Source organism: Plectropomus leopardus, chromosome 2 (assembly GCF_026936395.1).
Source record: "Plectropomus leopardus strain MGB_pleo_1.0 chromosome 2, ASM2693639v1, whole genome shotgun sequence".
Lineage (NCBI taxonomy): Eukaryota > Metazoa > Chordata > Actinopteri > Perciformes > Serranidae > Plectropomus > Plectropomus leopardus.
In genome coordinates, this window is record NC_142177.1 from 24,375,131 (window position 1) to 24,393,081 (window position 17,951).

Consider the following 17,951-nt stretch of genomic DNA (forward strand, 5'->3'; position numbering starts at 1 on the left):
CTTGCAGCAATGAATGCATCATCATCAGAAACCAAAAGGAGTTCAGAATAAAATATCATGGGGTGTCAAGATACTCCTTAAAAAGCCAGATAACAATATACCAGCTGATATTTGTTTAGTGACATGAACACATAAACAAGCGTGTCTGATAAGGATTCCTTAAATTAGCTTTCTAAAACATCGCAGCAAAGAAATGTATTGAGCAGCACATTAAACTGAAAAAACAAACGCTGCTTCTAATTAACCTCAAACATATCATTGCCTTATCTTGCTTGGAAGCAGAAATATACAGTGGCGTTATACATCTAAAATATACTGTGAATCTATTGTATGAGCTTTTCTTTGCCTGTGAATATGTGGCCTAATTAGTGATGGTGTAATTAGTCACAGCAAAAGTGATGCAACAGCTACAGATGTGAATTCATCCATCATTCAAAAAAACTCTGAAGTGAATGTAGACACAAATTTTAATGATTATTTGTGCAGCCATATGCTATTTTCTATCATTCTCCAACTCACTGAAGTAAAACTTTAATTCCAGGGCAGTTAACTCAGAGCTTCACTGAACACCCACCTCTTTCTCAGCCGCGCTGTGCCTTGCTGTTTCATTTCTGCGTTGTATTTCTCCTCTGTCCCTCTCTCACCTCTGGCCTCCCCTCGGTGCCGCAGCCTCTCGCCTCTTCACTCTAATTGATAGGAGCAGACTTAGTTAAGATGTCACCCGAACACATCCACAAACCCTCAGACATGGCGACAGCCCACCATCGACAGCGCACCCCATGCCACACATGGACTAACCGATGGTTAAATTGGTGTTGTAGGAGGGTCACGAGTGCCTGCGGCCCTCTGGGAACATTTGACCCTTCCTGTCACACACTTGCAAACTCGTACACATGCTCCACACTTCAGCAGGTAAAGCCAAAGCCACACAATCCATTTACTTCCACAGAAGCACAATTAACACATACAGTCAGTTGTGCAGGTACTACAGGCTTTCAAGTATGCACATAATCACACATATGCACATGCACATATCGCTCACTTGCAGCATGTATTGTGATTGGTAATTGCCTCCCTTGTTCTGACCCAGCTGTCATGATCAATGGGTGTGACCAGGTGATTAGACAAGACAAGCACCCAAAGCCATTGATTAAAGACATCCATTCCATAGGATATAGATTTATGAGCCCCTACACCGCACAATGAGTCAACCCGATGGGATTTCTTGTGTAAAGGTTACAAAAGGGTAGAGAATCTTCTCCTAAAGGATTTTCATTTCTAACAGGATAGAAGTGACCTTTTCAAGAAACTTTGTCCGAATAGTGAGGGATGCAGTAATTGCACAGCATGCATCTTAAACATTCATAGTATGGACTCCCTTGTTTGGCATAAGGGTTAGGGTTAGGGTTCAAGATTGAAAATCCAGTAATTATTTCTTCTTCTCTGATGAAAAATGGTTGTAAAGTTGGCAGAGGGCACTCTAGTGTTTATCAGATGATTTAAGGAAACTAACCATTACCAACACTGAATTTTCACTGTACAGAGCACTGAATTAAAAATACAACTACTGTGTTGATTTTGTCACTTTTAAGTATTTGAAAACATGAAAAAAAATGAGAACTGTGTAGTACTGCATTGTGAATCTGACCGATTACTTTTTTTTTTTACCATCTCTGTGTTCAGGATGTTTTTGAGCTGGCCTAAAAGCCTGTCCAATGACCCTTATGAGCCATTCTTAAAATAATCCCTTCCCTACTCTATAAAAACAAAAAACGACCTGCTGTGTGTCAGGAGCCCCTCGATAGCTGCTAAGTGACAGCACCCACGTCTCTCAAGCCAAAGAGCGAGCCACTGTGCAGCTACAGACTCTTGTTAGCAGCTTAACCAGTAACACAGTAACACATACATCCTGAGCCAAAGAACGACAAAGTCACAGAATGGCATCAGACCCTCATTCAGCAGCTAAAAGGAGACAAAGTTAGCACAAAGCACACACCCAAAGCAGTGAGCAGCAACTATTTGCAATCCTCGTAGCTGATTCACGTTAAAAAATCTGAAAAGTAAGTTAGTGACGGATTGCGTTTTCGTTGATATGACTGGGCATTTAATTGACATCTTTCATGTAATTGTTGACTGAAAGAGCTGAGAGGGCTTGCAGAACATAGCAAACTTGCCGCTCATAGATGCAGTGAATGGAACAACACTAATAATATAATATAACGCTGTGAGCTCTAACATTAGTTTTAACTGTAATGTAGTTTCAGCTTTGTCAGCATACACACCCCCAGCGTGTCAGCAGACAATTCTGCACATTTTTTTGTGGTTTTGAAACCTGATTTTATATATGTGGCAATTTTTTAATAATTCAAATTTGGCTGGGTGGTTTATAACACATTTTTTGTGGTGTGACAAACTCATTACACATATTCATTTTTTGCTTTACCTAGTCGTTGTTGAATTAGAAAAAATGTAGATGCCTCTCTTATTTATGCACATATAACTAATATATGTAGAAAAGATTACTTTTAAGCATTTCATTCTTCAAGTAATGCATTTAATATAATGTATAGCTGAATTAGGTGGGATCAATACTCTTCAGTTGTTATTGCTGCATGAAGCAAATCAATAGACTGTAATAGAATTGTTTTTGTTGTGTGTTTAGATGATACTGTGGCTGGGGGTTCATTAAAATCTCTGTGTGTGTGTGTGTGTGTGTGTGTGTGCGTGCGTGCGTGCGTGTGTGTGTGTGTGTGTGTGTGCGTGCGTGCGTGCGTGTGTGTACAGTAGATGGGAAAGGTTCAATAGGACCAAATGGATGCAATTTCATTAGTTTTTGCAGCAGCCAGAGGACAAATTTATGAAAAAAATGCAAGGTTATGTTTTTTCAAGTAAGCCCCGCGTTCCAACTGCATGATATCCACAACTTAAAAAAATAAAACTTACATGCGTGCATATGAAACAATTTCCAAAGTAGTTTCTTTTTTAAGTATCTAACTTTGTTCTGCATGTAATTGCATATTTTGACAAAAGAGTCCAACTCATCAAACTATAAACAGCAAATTTCATCTTCATCATAGTTGACTACAATATACAACTGTGCTGAAAATGTTCCAATTATTTCTTAACAGTTCCTCAGCTGTGTTGTTCGCTGCTCTTTCGTAAGTCAATGTGTCAGGTTGGGATAAATGATCTTTAAGAGTAAAAGAAGACACTAAGAACAGCTTCAACTTGCACAATGCCCTGTGCACCCTGGAGGATCCCACTTGTGAAATAACTTAGATGAGACATGAAGCATTAACATTACAGCCAAGGGGGGTAGGGAAAATGAAGAAAATGGACAGTGAAAAAGGCATTATAATCCATTCAATGGTCCTGTTGGAAGGGGAGAAGGGGGTCTCATTTATCTTATCTGGAGATACACAACCAACAATATTTCTGTGGATAAAAGCTGGCCACAAGCCTGGCCTGTTGTGCCTGTGCAAACAAAAAGCAAGACTTAGCATCTTCCCCCCTGCTGTTCACAGGGTGATCAGCAAAAGTGTATCTCTAGAAACTCGCTGTCAGGCAGAATGGATTGTGCTTAATTTCCAATAAGGTGCTTAAGAACGATCCCTAATCATGCCTTTAATTAGAATCCCTTGGTCATTAAGGGGAGATAATTCAGTGAAAAATAACTCTGCTCTCTGTGGGAGCAGCAAAGCGGCAGACGGACGAACGGTCTGCTCTGTACACAGGCCAATTTCTCTCTTTGGTGCAGAAAATGTCACAGAAGGCCAAAGTACGCAGGTTAAAAATTAGGCTTCATGCATCTGACCCTCCTCCTGAAGAAGCAGCCAAAGACTGTAAGCCCTTTATACCCAACGAGAAGGGGAGTAAACCAGTTAAACATACTGCAGCTTTGTGTAGCATCCCAGTCACCAGGAGAAAATGTTGCCATTACATGTTTCTGTAAACCTTGAATACGCTTCATACACATCTTATCAAGTGATGTTACATATAACCTTACTTTGTCATCTGGAGGTGTCACCCATGTGAGATGGCTACCAAGCTGCGGACCACTACTGTTCTAGACCAACAAACAACAAAATTGGCAGTGTTTTAGCGAGTCATTGCTGTGTGTCCAACAGCTTTTTAGGCTCCAATGACGGCTACTTTGTTACAGACCATTGGTAAAGTTTTAAAGTGTGCTCTACACAATAAACGTACAAATGTAATGCACCCATGGTTTGCATAAACATCCAGTCGACCTTCGACCACAATGTGGGCCACAATGGCCGCGTGATGCTGTCCGTGTTTTTACGCATTGACTCCACAGACAGAAGAAGAAGCAAGTCAACCTTATTTATAAAGTATTTTTATAGAACAGGCAGGCTGTGGGTGAAGGAGATGAAGGGCTTCGTCAGTCTCTAGCGATCGCAATTCTCAATGGTCGTGTGCAATTTCAGATTGATTGGGCATCGAGGAGGAAAATGGATGCAGACAGTTGGACGGACGGACAGCGCTGTCTTCATTTTATAGTTGGATGTGATGATAGTGTTGATTGATCAGATTAGCCAGTTTTGTTTTGAGATTAAAATTTTTAATAAAGAAGAACTTTGGGCATTTTCCATCTTGAACTGCTAATCTTTAGTTATGAGTGTTTTAAGTTACTGAGGAATACTTAAAATTTGAAACAACATTTTTAAAGAGCAATTTAACACCATCTAAAGAAATCCTATTGCTGACCTCTAGTGTTTTGGTCCACCAAGGCATCATTATTAGGTGTTTTTTGGTGAAACGTCTGACATCATCCAGCCACAGCCACACACATGTAGTCAGAGAACACTTTTCACCTGTTGGGGCAGTAAAACACTGCTTAATCCTGTTAATTTATCCAAACATTTCTTTTTGAATAGACTGATAATAAACAACATGCTTATTTTATATAAAGACAGGTTTTTTTTTATCTGTGTATCGTTACGCAAAAAATGTCTGTTTGCAGCTTTCCAAAGACCAGTAGCATTAACCACTGTTGAACCACTGTGAATCTGGCTTTTTAATTTTGTCCAGGCTATGGTCACTCCACAGTGTGGGCGTCTGTATGAAAGATAATAGACTAAAGGGAAGAAATAAAAGGTTGGCAGCCTAGTTTATCAAAGATGTTTTGGTTGTTGCTTTTAGTTTACAAAGGGAAATGGATCTGGAGTTAGATGGTTTAATCAGTTCAAAGTTAAAACATTTAGGTGTAAATTAAATTTCTCAGTCCAACAGCAGCTCACCAAAGCCGACAACTCCAGTGCTGCTACACATAAGCACTGAATACACCTGGGTCTCTCGAGTTAATTGATAACCTGCCCTCTACCAGCCAGGCAAAATTAAGAGGAAAATTGAAAATGTGAATCTTGGAGTGCCTTGGCAGCTGAGTAGTAACAGCGTATGCCATATACCAGCTCCGCTTCAATCCCAGGTTTAATTCCAGCATTGGGACCTATTTGTATGCCATACTCCTCTCCTTCTCTTCTCCATTTCTACAATGTCTGCCTTCAAATAAAAGCCAAAGGGCCCAAAAAAAGATAAGAAAATGTGACTCTAATGATATGAGCCTACAGCTCAACCTTTTACCACTGACAAGGACAGCAAAACATACTGAACATTTTGGGAGATGACAGGGAATAAATCTTTATAAACTGATCAACTTTTCTTTAAGGAGCATGTGACCGCTCATGCTGTCATGATAGGGGAATTTCCAACTTTCATACAATACTTTTTCAATACCACAGGGAAAACGGACATTTTGAGGGCATAAAATGTAATATTATTTTTAGAACATAACTTTAACAAGGCCATAGACTTTTCTTTTCTTGGTTAGTAGCAGATAACAGCAGAGTGAACATTAAAAATAAGAGAAAGAGAAATATCAGCTGGTACCAGCACATTGTTACTGTGGAATATGCGTATTGAAACCTTTTCAAATATTCAGAGCCGTATTGATAAATCAAATCATTTATCTTTGTTCCAACCACAGTGGAAAAGTTGCTGTTTGTTTTTGTATGCTTTTAGATTTACACCACCCAGTTAAATGATTTAAGAACATTAAGCAAAAAAAATAAATAAATACTTTAATTGTGTCACATTTTAACAACGAATTGTACCAACAGCTTTGGGACTTCTTCAGCATGGGAGCCAAAAAATTCAGACTATAGTGGGAAGTCTTTTAGCACTCAAAATATTTTGTGCACCCCATAAAATAGAAAAAAAAAAACATTTTGTAGCGTAGTACATTTACTACCTCCAGTCTATCGGTATCAAAGACTTTCTGGAACAATCCAGTGTGCTCTGTTATTTTTGTGTTACGTATGATCTCTATCAATCCTGTGTCAATTATTTTCTATATTACATTGTAAGTGTTTGTCTTGTTTGTGTGTGCCTGTGATTCAATGTGTGGGTGTGTGGGTGTGTGTACAGTATGTGGATATATAGTGGCGTTTGATTAATAATCTCCTGACCATTTCATTACAGTAATCAGGTCTGGGATCGGCAGTGGTGGCAGGATGACTTAGAACTCGGGGCTTCGCCTCATTAACTCTCTGTGACCAACGAACGACACCCTCGCGACAAATTGGAATTGCCTCAGCGCCCTGACTGAGAATCGTCAGGCTCTCCCGCAGTGAGTCCGGTGAAAATAAAGATTAGATCCGCTCTTATCCTCTGTTGCACAATCCTACCTGAGATCATGTCCCAAATAACCCGACTCCTTCTCCTCAGGCATTTTTTAAAAATTTTTTAACAGGGACAACAGTGAAGTATCAGTAAAAAATATTAATATATTTATTAGAATATTAATTTTATTTGAATGGCTTGTCATATATTTTCAAGAACACATTACTCTAAAATTACGAACTTATTGTCTTAAAAGGGATGGTTATAATGAAGAACCCTATGTGAAGTGTAATTTAAACAAAGGACAAAGATCTGTGTTTGTTGTGTGACCTAGGTGATATTAAGAATTGGGTTCATTTTTTGTTATGTTGCCCTTTTTATGATGACTTGAGGAATGTATTTTTTACTAAAATGTCGTCAATTTATGCCGATTTCTTTTGGTGGGATGACTATGAAAAAGTTGTGCGTCATGCGGGGAACCTTTTTGGTTGCAAATTTCCTTGCTCAAGGTTGGTAGAAAAGGCAGAATATTTCGTTTAAGACCGAGTTGTAAAATAATCTGTAATAATTGTAATGAGAAGAATTATTAGACTGCTGAACCTGTAATTTTGATCTCTCATAAACACACACATTAAACACATTGAATGAATGACACTAAAAAAAAAAAAGAAATCAATCATCCACGTCAAAACTATTCCAGTGCTGGTTCGGTACAACTATTTGTAGTCCTTCCCTGTTTTTTATTATGTAAACCTTTAGTAGCATCTATTCTTTCATTTCATCCTACTCTACACTGTTAACCCAAAGTTCACTTTTACTTTATCTCTGGTCCTCCATTTATCATTTTCAATTCTTCTTCTCATATGTCGGGTACTTAATATATTCTCTTTCCTGTGAATGGTCTCTTGCCTCCAATAACCCAGTGACAGTTATTTTAAAACGGTTGAAAATAAATACCTTGTTTCAATCAAACATCTCTGGTAAATACACTGCATACTGTAGCTTCAAATGTGGTTTTAAACTCATAAGGCATCACTAACTCCCACTTGTACATCTGAAGTGAGCTGCTTTTCTGAAGCTTGACCCCTGTTTACTTCAAACTCAGAGAGCTGTGGAGCAGAAGGGTGTAGTGAGAGCATCAGTTACTGTGTATTTCTTTTTGTGTATATGAAATGTTTGTTCATATGCGCTACTGTATGCGTTAGTGTGATATCTATGTGTGTTTGCCCATGTGATTTGAAAATCACACATTTTAAGACATCTAGATAGAGTGCCCAAGGCTTAAATAATGACCTGCTGTCATCTCTGTGCCCTCTGAATCCCGCTCTTAATCAGCACCTCCGTGTGCAGTCATACAATTTAATTAAGTGCCCATCAACGTTATTATTAACACAAACCGCAAACATTCTAACCCGACTATGATCACATCGTGATGTTTGTTTTAATGTATTTGGGTAAAACCAGTAGCTGAAGACACATTTTTTCCCCGAAATACAGAAAGAAGGAGACTTTGCCTCTCTATTGTAAGGCCAGATCACTCTGTGCCGGTGTGATGAGATTTGTGGGAAAGATTTGAACGTTATGTAAAATGGCCCCTTCGTAAAAGTTAATGAAATAAGAAGTGAATACAAAGAGAAGGATTTTAACTTCAGAGTCAAGTCATCATTACAGCTACACTCCTGGAAGCATCCGGAGTTGACAGAGCAGGGGGCCCCTTCGCCACGACAGTTCAATGTTAAGATCCTGTGTCTACATCCCTCCGTTGGAGCTAAATGACCTCCATATTTCCCTGTGTGGCTGACACTAATGGGAACCACGCTGTGCCGCCCAACTCACCGCCCGGCCTGCGCTCATTGATGCTCAGCCTACTGGATTGGTGACTGAGGTCATCTTTTTCCGTGCTGACCACAAGTTGTGGAACAAAACTTCAACAACCCGCTGGGCTAATGCAATTAGTAGCCAACAACCATATCACTTACACAAGCAATGATTGCTGCCCAGAGGGAATGAACGCTGTTCGGTTCTGTGCGTGATAAACAATGAGGTCTTCACAAAAGGGGGAACAGGGAAGAAGAGGGGGAAGAAGTGATGCTGTGATGCAGCCTTGGTGTTATCAAGTCATCAGTGTGAGGTTAGGGTGAGAAAGAAAGAAAGGTGAACACTGTGCTATCATGGGATAGGATGTTATCTCAGAGGAATTTTGTCAGTTTCGCCCACACTATCAGCGCTTTGTATCTGATAAACACTCCACAGTTGTGAAGTGTTCACACTGCCAGAGATATGGCACCAGTAAAAGTGCTTTTTCATGCCATGCAAGCATAACAGGTAGATAAAGAGCTGCAAAATCTTATGGTTTCCTGTTTCAGGCAGAATTATGCATTTTTTGTTTTTTGTTGCATGGATTATTCACTGACTGGAGTATGTGTTTTTGCATATCTAATTGAATTTTACATTGAAAGGCTACTATACCCTGCACTTGAAAGGAATGCAAAGAAATGTATGTTGCTTGGACCACTGAATATTACATTATCTATACTAAATAATTTATACAATGCTCTATACAAAATTTCCAAAAGTTCTATGCATCTATGCTCGTAAAGGTTATGCATAATTACAACATTACATGAGAACACTGTTGTTTACAGACAGTATGCTGAAGCACAGAGGAAACTGTGGTTAGTACCTCACACTCTCCTCTGCTTTATGGAAAAATATTTAATTTTTTAAAAATCCCAAAAGATTTCAGCAACGGCTGCTTTAACAGCAACATCCAGGGTATGTATCATCTCGCCTCTTGTTGCAAGTTGACCTTCAACCTGATTACAATCAGCACCTGATGTAATTAATGAGGTGATTAATTGCTGGATTGATCCATTGATCTATCAAAAGGCTCTCGGGTAGACACTGAAATCCTAAGCTCAGTGTAATTACTCTGAATATTAGGAGTTTAATTAGATTTTACAGTCAATTTAGGTTTAAATATGTTTCTAATCTGTGCTTTTGTGTGATTGTTTTTTTTAGTACAAGTTATTGAAATAAGAGAAAAAGTACCAATAACTGCAGAATGTGTAAATGAAGTCTTACAAACTTTCCGTACATTTTGAATTTGAATTTTGAATTCGCAATTTCCCCGTGGGGATCAATAAAGTATTTCTGACTCTGATTCTGAAACAATGTTGCAATCACATTATTTAATGTCCAACCTGGAAAAGCTTGCTTTATTGCCTTTTTTTAATACAACATAGCGCAAGTGCAATTTGGCTTGGGAACTAAAATGAAACCACAAGTTGCTGATGGATTAGACTGAGTTTCATCAAAGCTGCAGTGCAAACAGGTGAGTATTTTGGCAGCACAGGAGTCATAACTAATCCCAACTGCAGTATTGTGGTATAGCATTATGGACTAGTACACACTCATAGTCATAATATGCCCTTCCCACCAGCTACAAAAGCTTTGTCACATTACTTTGTCAGACCTGTAAAATTCTTAATAGACTGAATCACTGTGATGTAAACAATAACTTCTGGGTAAGCAATTGGCAAATCATTGCTGAGATATGCGCAGTCAGCAAACTTGTTCATTTCTGTTTTCATTTTCAGCCACAACCGTAACAATTAAAGATACATAGTTAAGCACGGTGATCTGAAAGCTAGCTCTGCTAGCATGTTTGATTGACAAAATTTACTGGCATGGAAGATGAACAATGTACTGCTGTCAACAGGGGCTGCAGCAAAACATATTTTAGTCACCTCAAAAATCAATATCAGTTTAAATTCAGGTACATTAAGAATATTTTCAACACCTAACCTTACATACTAACTGATTAAAGCAGCGATAGACCAGCAACTCCTGTGTTCTGGGAGGTACTCTTAATGTTTTTGTTAATGGAGTCTGGTTGCTTTGATCTAACGACTTAACGGGCTCTCTGAAAGAAAGGTGAGGCGGTGAATATATCTGAAAAACAGCGTACTCTCAAAGTGATATTGATTTTTGTTGTGGGCCTTTTTTTAGGTGGCTAAAAACTAATCAGCTGAGGCAGTTAGTTATTTATAAGTTATTTTTACACTAACATTGTAATTTGGTCTTTACGTCTGACTCTTGGTTGATTCAGATCTGTAATGTTGCAACAGATATTTTAGTAGTTATACAAACAAAAAACAAAGATGTTTCCAGATCAAGCCCCTGGGGTTAATTTGCTTTGCTGAACTTTATAAGGATAGGTCATACTGGCTATTTTCTGTACTCAGTTATTTTTCCACTGTTTCAGGAGTCAACATTCAACTCTTAGATGGCTACATGGACCTCTAAAGTAAAAGTAAAAGGAGGTTGAGGAATAAAGAGTGAATGCATGATGGAAAACACAGGCTGTAAAAACACAAAAGAAAACACAGAGAGAGAAGAGAGAATGAGAGGGAGAGGTGAAATGAGGTAGTAGTAGTGGAGGCTTGTAGCTCGGGGAAGGTGACCCTGAGATCCAGGCAGAGCTGTTCATTTAGGCAGGCAGGGAGCAGAGCAGTGACAGCCAGCACCAGAGTAGTCGTGGACCCCTGGAGAGAGGCACTGTAGCAGACGGAATAAGAGAATTTAGATTAAACAATCCCACACCGCACAATGTCACCATGTTGATTCTGCTCTCGTCTTAGAGGTGGTGTTGGACTCTAGCACCTGACGGATTTGGGGGAAAGAACTGCATTTGTCTGATATGCTGCCTTTTTAAGAGAATGCATACAAAATTCCTTCTTGTAGGGAAACTGATGGCTGAAAACTGTGTTGAATGATGAGGATGAAGTAAATGTATATTAATTTATAATGACTCTCCCAATTATTTTATAAATGAATTGTTTTCATCAGGATTTGTTGATATAGTACACATCACGATTTCATGGGTGCAGTCTTTCCAAACAACAAGATATTTAGTTTGCAATGATACATAGAAAAGTGAAGGGTTGCTATTTTTTCTGTTTACAGATAAGAACAAGCTGGGAACTGGGTGAATTCATTGTGTCACGCTGTTTTAAGAAGACAGTCAACAACATGGGACTGAACTCATGTTGTTTTCTGTATTATGTGAAATGTGTGCATGCAGTGGTTTTAGTTATCAGCTTTATATCCAGTATGTGCATTGCTTCTTATGAATCTTTTGAGTTTGGCTACACAGTTTGATACCTGCCCACGGAAGACAGACACCGCCAGCGACAATGACAACTACTGTATTATATAGAGAGGCAATAATATAATGTAAATATTAGGGACGGGCATGGGTACGTGAGTACTTGCTACCACCCCTGCCACATGTGAACATGAAAGGTTTTTTTACTATTTTAAATGGGTAAAATCTTATTCTAATGCAGAGCTGTGTGCAGTTTATTGCTTCACTTAGTGCCCTCTTGCCCCGCTATAGCTCTCTCGCTATCTGTTTATCAGTATTACTACTGCTATGGAAGTGTTAACATTTGGTGAGAGTCCGTCTGCTGTCAGCATTACACAACTAACGTTACCTAATGGTTATTAATAGGTTTAAATGTTGTCAGCGAGACTTTGCTAGGACGGTTATATGGCTCGCTGTGCCGGGTGTTCGCCGCTGCTGTTGTGTAAGTTTGTGCCGGGCAAATGGTGAATTGACTTAGAGGAGAGCGGCTCAGAGATGGTCCTTTAGAGCCGCTTTTGTAGATGTTAGGATCTACAAAAGAAAGTTTGCTGATTTTTCTTATGTTAACTTTAAACATGTGGTTTCATAGGATAATTAAAACCTGGTTGTTCCATAAATTAATTTTAAATTACACTTGTTTTCCGTTGTTGGCCAATTTACTCTTCTATTCTTGTATTAGATTTTTTTTTTTTTTCTGCGAGTACTCAAATGTTGAAATTATTTAAAATGCCCATCCCTATTGTATATATTAAAAGCCTTTTGCTAAAGCCTGCACTAAAGAGCATTAAAAAAGGGGGTTTAATGTAGTGAAAATCTTAACTTTCAAGTAGAAAACGCAACATTTTAGCTATTTCAGATGTTTGGCAGGGAAGTCATACAAGCCTAACAGTAGACAATGACCCCATGTGGAATCCAATCTGACCGTGAAAAAGAGAAAAAAAAGAGTACGATCAGATTGAGTGTGGACAGGGTTGGCCAAACTCATCATTACTGAGTACTGGACTTCTAATTTTTCCAACTCAATCTCATTCGCCATTTCAAGGACACTGCTGAGAGCCTGGCTGTACCAGCCACGCTCCCTCCATTGTGGCTGTACGGCCAGCTGCCTGATGTATTACATCTTCTGATTACCACCCACCACACACACTGATAAGATCCCAGCTGGAACAGGACAGAGGCCAGAGTGCCAGCACTTGGTCTGTATGTCTTTTGTGAGCCAGTATCAGCATGCCTGTGCATATGAGCATGTTTGCCTGGCTACTCAAACATCAGCACGCCTGAATGTATTAGCAAAGACAACCTGATGTCAGCACTTCACATCTGGGTGGTGTGGGGAAAAAAAAGGACTAACAAAGCGACATATGCATACAGATGTGTTCACGTACATACAATCCATATACTCGTCCTATCTAACATGCACGGACAAATAAACATAATTACAGATATATCTAAAACACTTCCCTCTTGTCAAATGTACCAAAATTAATACATTTCTTAGAAGTTTTGATTTTAGAAATGTAGATGTATATTTTAAATAGCTTATTGTTGACACTGTCCCTGGTCCTGACAATAACATACTCATTTTGGTAAATACTAGTGAGAAATATAAAACTTATAAGTGTAGACTTCTGGCAAAATACATTATATTCACTCTGTTGTGTTTCATGTAACAAGGAACTATTTGGGATATTTTTGATATACTTGATATATTTAATTTACAACTGTCTCTGTGCTCTTATTCTTTAGGACTGATATGCTTTAGGTTGAGTTCTCATTGTTTATTTATTATTTTTTGGAGATCGGAGTGTTAGATGATTTACCACACTCGTCATGTACCAGTAACAAGGTATACCGTAATTGATGATTATCATACTAAAAAACGCATCTGGACAGAAAATCTCTCCTTCATTTCAGCTATTGACAAAAGGGACACTTTTTAAAAAATATATCAAGTCTCAAAGTTATAAAAAGTTTGTTGAGCCAAAAGAACCTCTCAGTTTTCATTCATTTAAAGGTCATCGCAACTGATAATAATTATTTTGTAACACCGTGATACTGGGATATTTTGTGAGACGGTTTCCGTACCATGAGTATCTCATACTGGTGTAACCCTAAAATAACAGTGTTTTAGCAGAAAAATGCATGTGCTCGGGAAGTTCTGAGCAAACAGCTGGATAAATGACACTTGGAGTATACCACATAAGTTGTGTGAGTTTGTAAGCTGATTTCTTTACATAGTTTTGCTGTTGCTAAACAAGGCCCCATTTTTGGATTCTACGTCCACTGTAGAGGTATGTGACAAAAACAAAGCTTTCTTCATGAATTCAACGTAACACGGAGTGAGTAACTGATATACAAATTACATTTTTGTGGGTAAAGTATTCCTTGTATGAAAGACACAAAGAGAAGACTGGCAGCTTCACTATCAACTCATTGAAAGTAACCAGATGGTCTCATTGTATCCATACTGTTTGCTGTTGTTGTGTTGTTGCGATTACCCAGACTGCTGACATCATTTTGCTTTATTATCGCCATTGCTGTGCCTCCTCTTCCTGACAGAGCCATTTCTCAACAAGACACTCTCCTCTAACTAATTCATTTTCCTGAAACCAAATTTATCTCTCATTTACTTTGCACATACAGAAACACAATTATATTTTTACTCCAAGAAAAAAGGGGGAAAAGGACTTTGTTGCCAGACAATGTTTCGTCTTTTCTTTCCGATGCTGAGTTCCTAATGATCACCTCTGTATGTAAACTGTCTGAATTCATAATGTGGCACTGACGGATGCATTAATTTTCTTGGCCACTTGTCTGATTCAATATGAAGCGTTTATCTCAGAGTGCTGCCTCTTCTTCTCACTAGTGTTTCAAAACTCTTCGGGGAAAAAAAATTACCGTGCAAAACTCACCTCAATCGGTGCCTGAAAATAGATGTACAGATGTTTACCTCTCCTTTCTTGCTGATGTTGATATGACACATGTCTGTCACTTGAAGGTATTTTGCTTTTTGCCCCCCAAGAGCCTGTGTGTGTGTGATAGCTACTCTGCCACAGATGATACATGCAAAGCTCACTTAAAGACTAGGAACACGCACGCACATATACATTCATGCACATTAAAGCAAAAAAACATCCACACGCAACGCAAATACCACGCAGGTATGGATGGGTTTTTTACATCAACAGCCCGGAGCCATTTTTTCCTCATCTCTCCCCTCCTCTCACCTCCTCCCCCTCATCTCACTCCATCTTTCCCTCATCCTTCTTTCTGTCTTTCCCCTCATCTCCTGAACCTCCAGAGGGTTCCTCCTGATTCATTATTTCCTGTCAACATGTGTGTCTCCTGAGGCCTCACATGCACTGGAGCCCCTTCTCTAACTTCACTTGAGCTGTTAAATGGGTACACATCCCCTCCTGCTGAACAGCTGAACCATATGTGTCAATGCTTTAACTTTTAAACAGGTATCAGGTGCTTTATGTTGACTAATGTTGAAAGGTTTGTGCTTAAGACTCCAGGTTCATCATGAAACTGTGCCAGTGCATATAGCGTGCTGACAACCTTCCTATGATTTCAGTGGGCATTTCTCAATTACAGTAGGTGGGTTTTAAAAAAGATAATAATCAATTTAGAGTACCAGGTCATTTCCTCTTGCTCTTTCTAAAAACCCTTGTAACAGCAGTTACTTGGAAATATATAAACAGGCTGCTGGGTAAATGGTGGCTTGTTAAATTTGAGCTCATTTAAAATTGCGTCATAGTCCATAAATAGGTGTGTTGTCGTGAAAAAAGAATATTACAGACATATTGTTGATGCCAGAGACATGTAAATACATGGCAAGCCAAGAATAGAGCCCGCAGGGCTTGCTAGGTCTGGAGAGTCCTAGTGCTGCCTTGAAAGCCATGTAGATAAAGTAGGTTGTGTAAAAAAAAATACATATAAAAATACATACAATACCTGCAGTACTGTAATATGTAAAATGGCAAGCATCAACAAAAATGCTAAAGATGCAAAGCTGCCTTATTCTTTTAAGCTACTTAAATAGCTGAAAATACGTTTTTGTCAAAACTGTTACTATGATCTGAAAGAAGTACATGAGACAAAAAAAAATCAGTGAATAAAATCATCTCAAAATCAAACATTCAATCAACCTACCAACTACAACTTTTAAATATAATTTTTGTGCTAAATTTGGTAAATCCCTTTAATATTTGTGGAACATCTGGATGGAAACACTTAGATGGGTCACAAATCAAAGGAAAAGCCTGAATAAATGCTTTAAAAAACACTGAAAAATGCTTCCACACAGGTCATAAGGGGTCACCGAATGGTTTGATGAGCATAGAAATCATGTGAATCATAAGCTGTGGCCTTTGCAGTCACCCAATTTCAATCCATAAGAACAGCATGAGAGATTTTGGACCAGCATGACTGCTCTGCAATACCATTCTCAAAACACCAAATGAGGGACGGTGAATGGTGTCCATCCTTCCACTCTTAACATCTACTGCATGCAAAAGAGCATTGAAGCTCTTCTTGAGCCTGTCACCAATTGTCACCTCAATGATTTGTGACCCTTCTGTACTTCCATACACAGCACATAAAGTACATGTATGCACAGGGACAGACAGAAACCAGAACAAATGCCTTACTCTGCATCTTGTTTTGTCGCCCCCGCTGCTGGCAGGATCCATTGATTCTGTCACGCTATCATCAGTCCATTCTCTGCCTTCAGCTGGTATTTGCATGTCTTCTCTGGAGATCAGTATTTGGGGACATGAGGGAAAGAGAGAGAGAGAGAGAGAATAGATCACATGTGATTTATCTGGTGTTGGACAGCCAGCCAGTAAACCATACATGCTGAAGAGGATCAAGAGGTCACAGAGGGGAAGGTCACAACTGTATAAATACCAACACGGCAGTCTGAGACATGATTGGTGTGTGAAGAATAGAAAATGTGACTGTGTGTGCAGTACTTGTCTTTTAAAAACTGCTTTAATGTATATGGTGTATTCCCAAACCTCTCCATGAGGATGCAATGTTAACTTTTCTGCTAATCTGAGTGACCATTATCATATCATGACCACAGAGGCTTTCTATAGAGTCTGTCACCTGGCACTTTGCACTGAGGGGTTGTTGGTGTGGTTTCTGTGAGTTATGGGCAGTTGCAAAGCAATCTGGCAGCAGGGTGTTGGGGTCAGACACCTTAATGATCTGACCTGAGACCTTGGACTGTCATGTTGGCAATGGAGAGGGAAAAACAGTGGCAGTGCCAGTTAAAAGTAGGCCAGTGCAGTCTGACAGGTCATCATCACGGTATATAGAAAGATAGATGTACTGAATTGAATGCTTATCTTGGAAGTGATACGGTACAATGACTGCATATAGGGGATTAATGCAATTACTCTGGATGTGACATTTCAGTCAATCAACGCTATAATTATACTATCAGATTTAATCTGAGTGTATTCATTCATTTATTCATTAAAATCAGAATTCAGTGTATGATAATTTTCCTCAGGGTTCACTGAAACGCACAAAGTCTGGACAGAGCGAATGAAAATAATATATCGGGGCTCTGATTGGGGTTTTTGGTTATCAGACTCTTCCATTGGAAAAAAAAACGAACTGTTAAAAATGACAGAGGTAACAGTTTTGCATATTTTGGGCAGGAAATATACCAAATTTAGCAGTGGATAAGCAGCCAGCTTGCCATTTTTATCAAAGTGCTAAAAGCATTTCTTTGCCAACCACAAACTGGAAACCTCTATCAACATAACTTATACTGTTTCTTACTTTAACATACACACTGTTTTTAATTTGTTTCCAGTGTGATAATGTCTATGATTCCAACTTCATCTCACAAGTGCTGTTTAACATGTCTTTAAATCCTTTGACATCTGGCATCCCAAGCTCCTTTTCTCCCTCCGTGTCTCCCACTGTGTCCTGGCAGTCCTGCGGCTGTGAAGGTCAGCCTGTCTCTCCTAACATATGACCCTGACTGTCTGTGCTGCCTTTGGGAAAAAGAACTGCAGATGAAAGTGAGTGTATCTGCATTCGTCCCAAGCCTGACGGGACCCGTGGGGTAGGGCCAATTCTGACAAATATTTATAAATAATGTTCGGGTTCTGGTTCGGGTTCGGATTCGGGTCGGATGCGGTCT

At 39.1% G+C, this 17,951-nt stretch overlaps 1 protein-coding gene across 5 annotated transcripts in view; it reads right to left on the reverse strand.

The window, feature by feature from the left end:
• LOC121951326 (neurexophilin-4) overlaps positions 1-17,951 on the reverse strand; it is a 137,219-nt gene that overhangs the window by 101,295 nt on the left and 17,973 nt on the right. For 3 of the 5 annotated variants that reach the window (XM_042497616.2, XM_088088846.1, XM_088088841.1), the window contains exons 3-4: positions 16,441-16,543; positions 575-686 (exon numbers count right to left, since the gene is read on the reverse strand). The gene's annotated coding sequence lies outside the window, so the exon portion shown is untranslated. Of the gene's footprint in view, positions 1-574; positions 687-9,565; positions 11,200-12,670; positions 12,706-16,440; positions 16,544-17,951 lie in introns of those variants that run through there. The other 2 variants (XR_015778992.1, XR_015778993.1) reach the window with 2 other exon arrangements.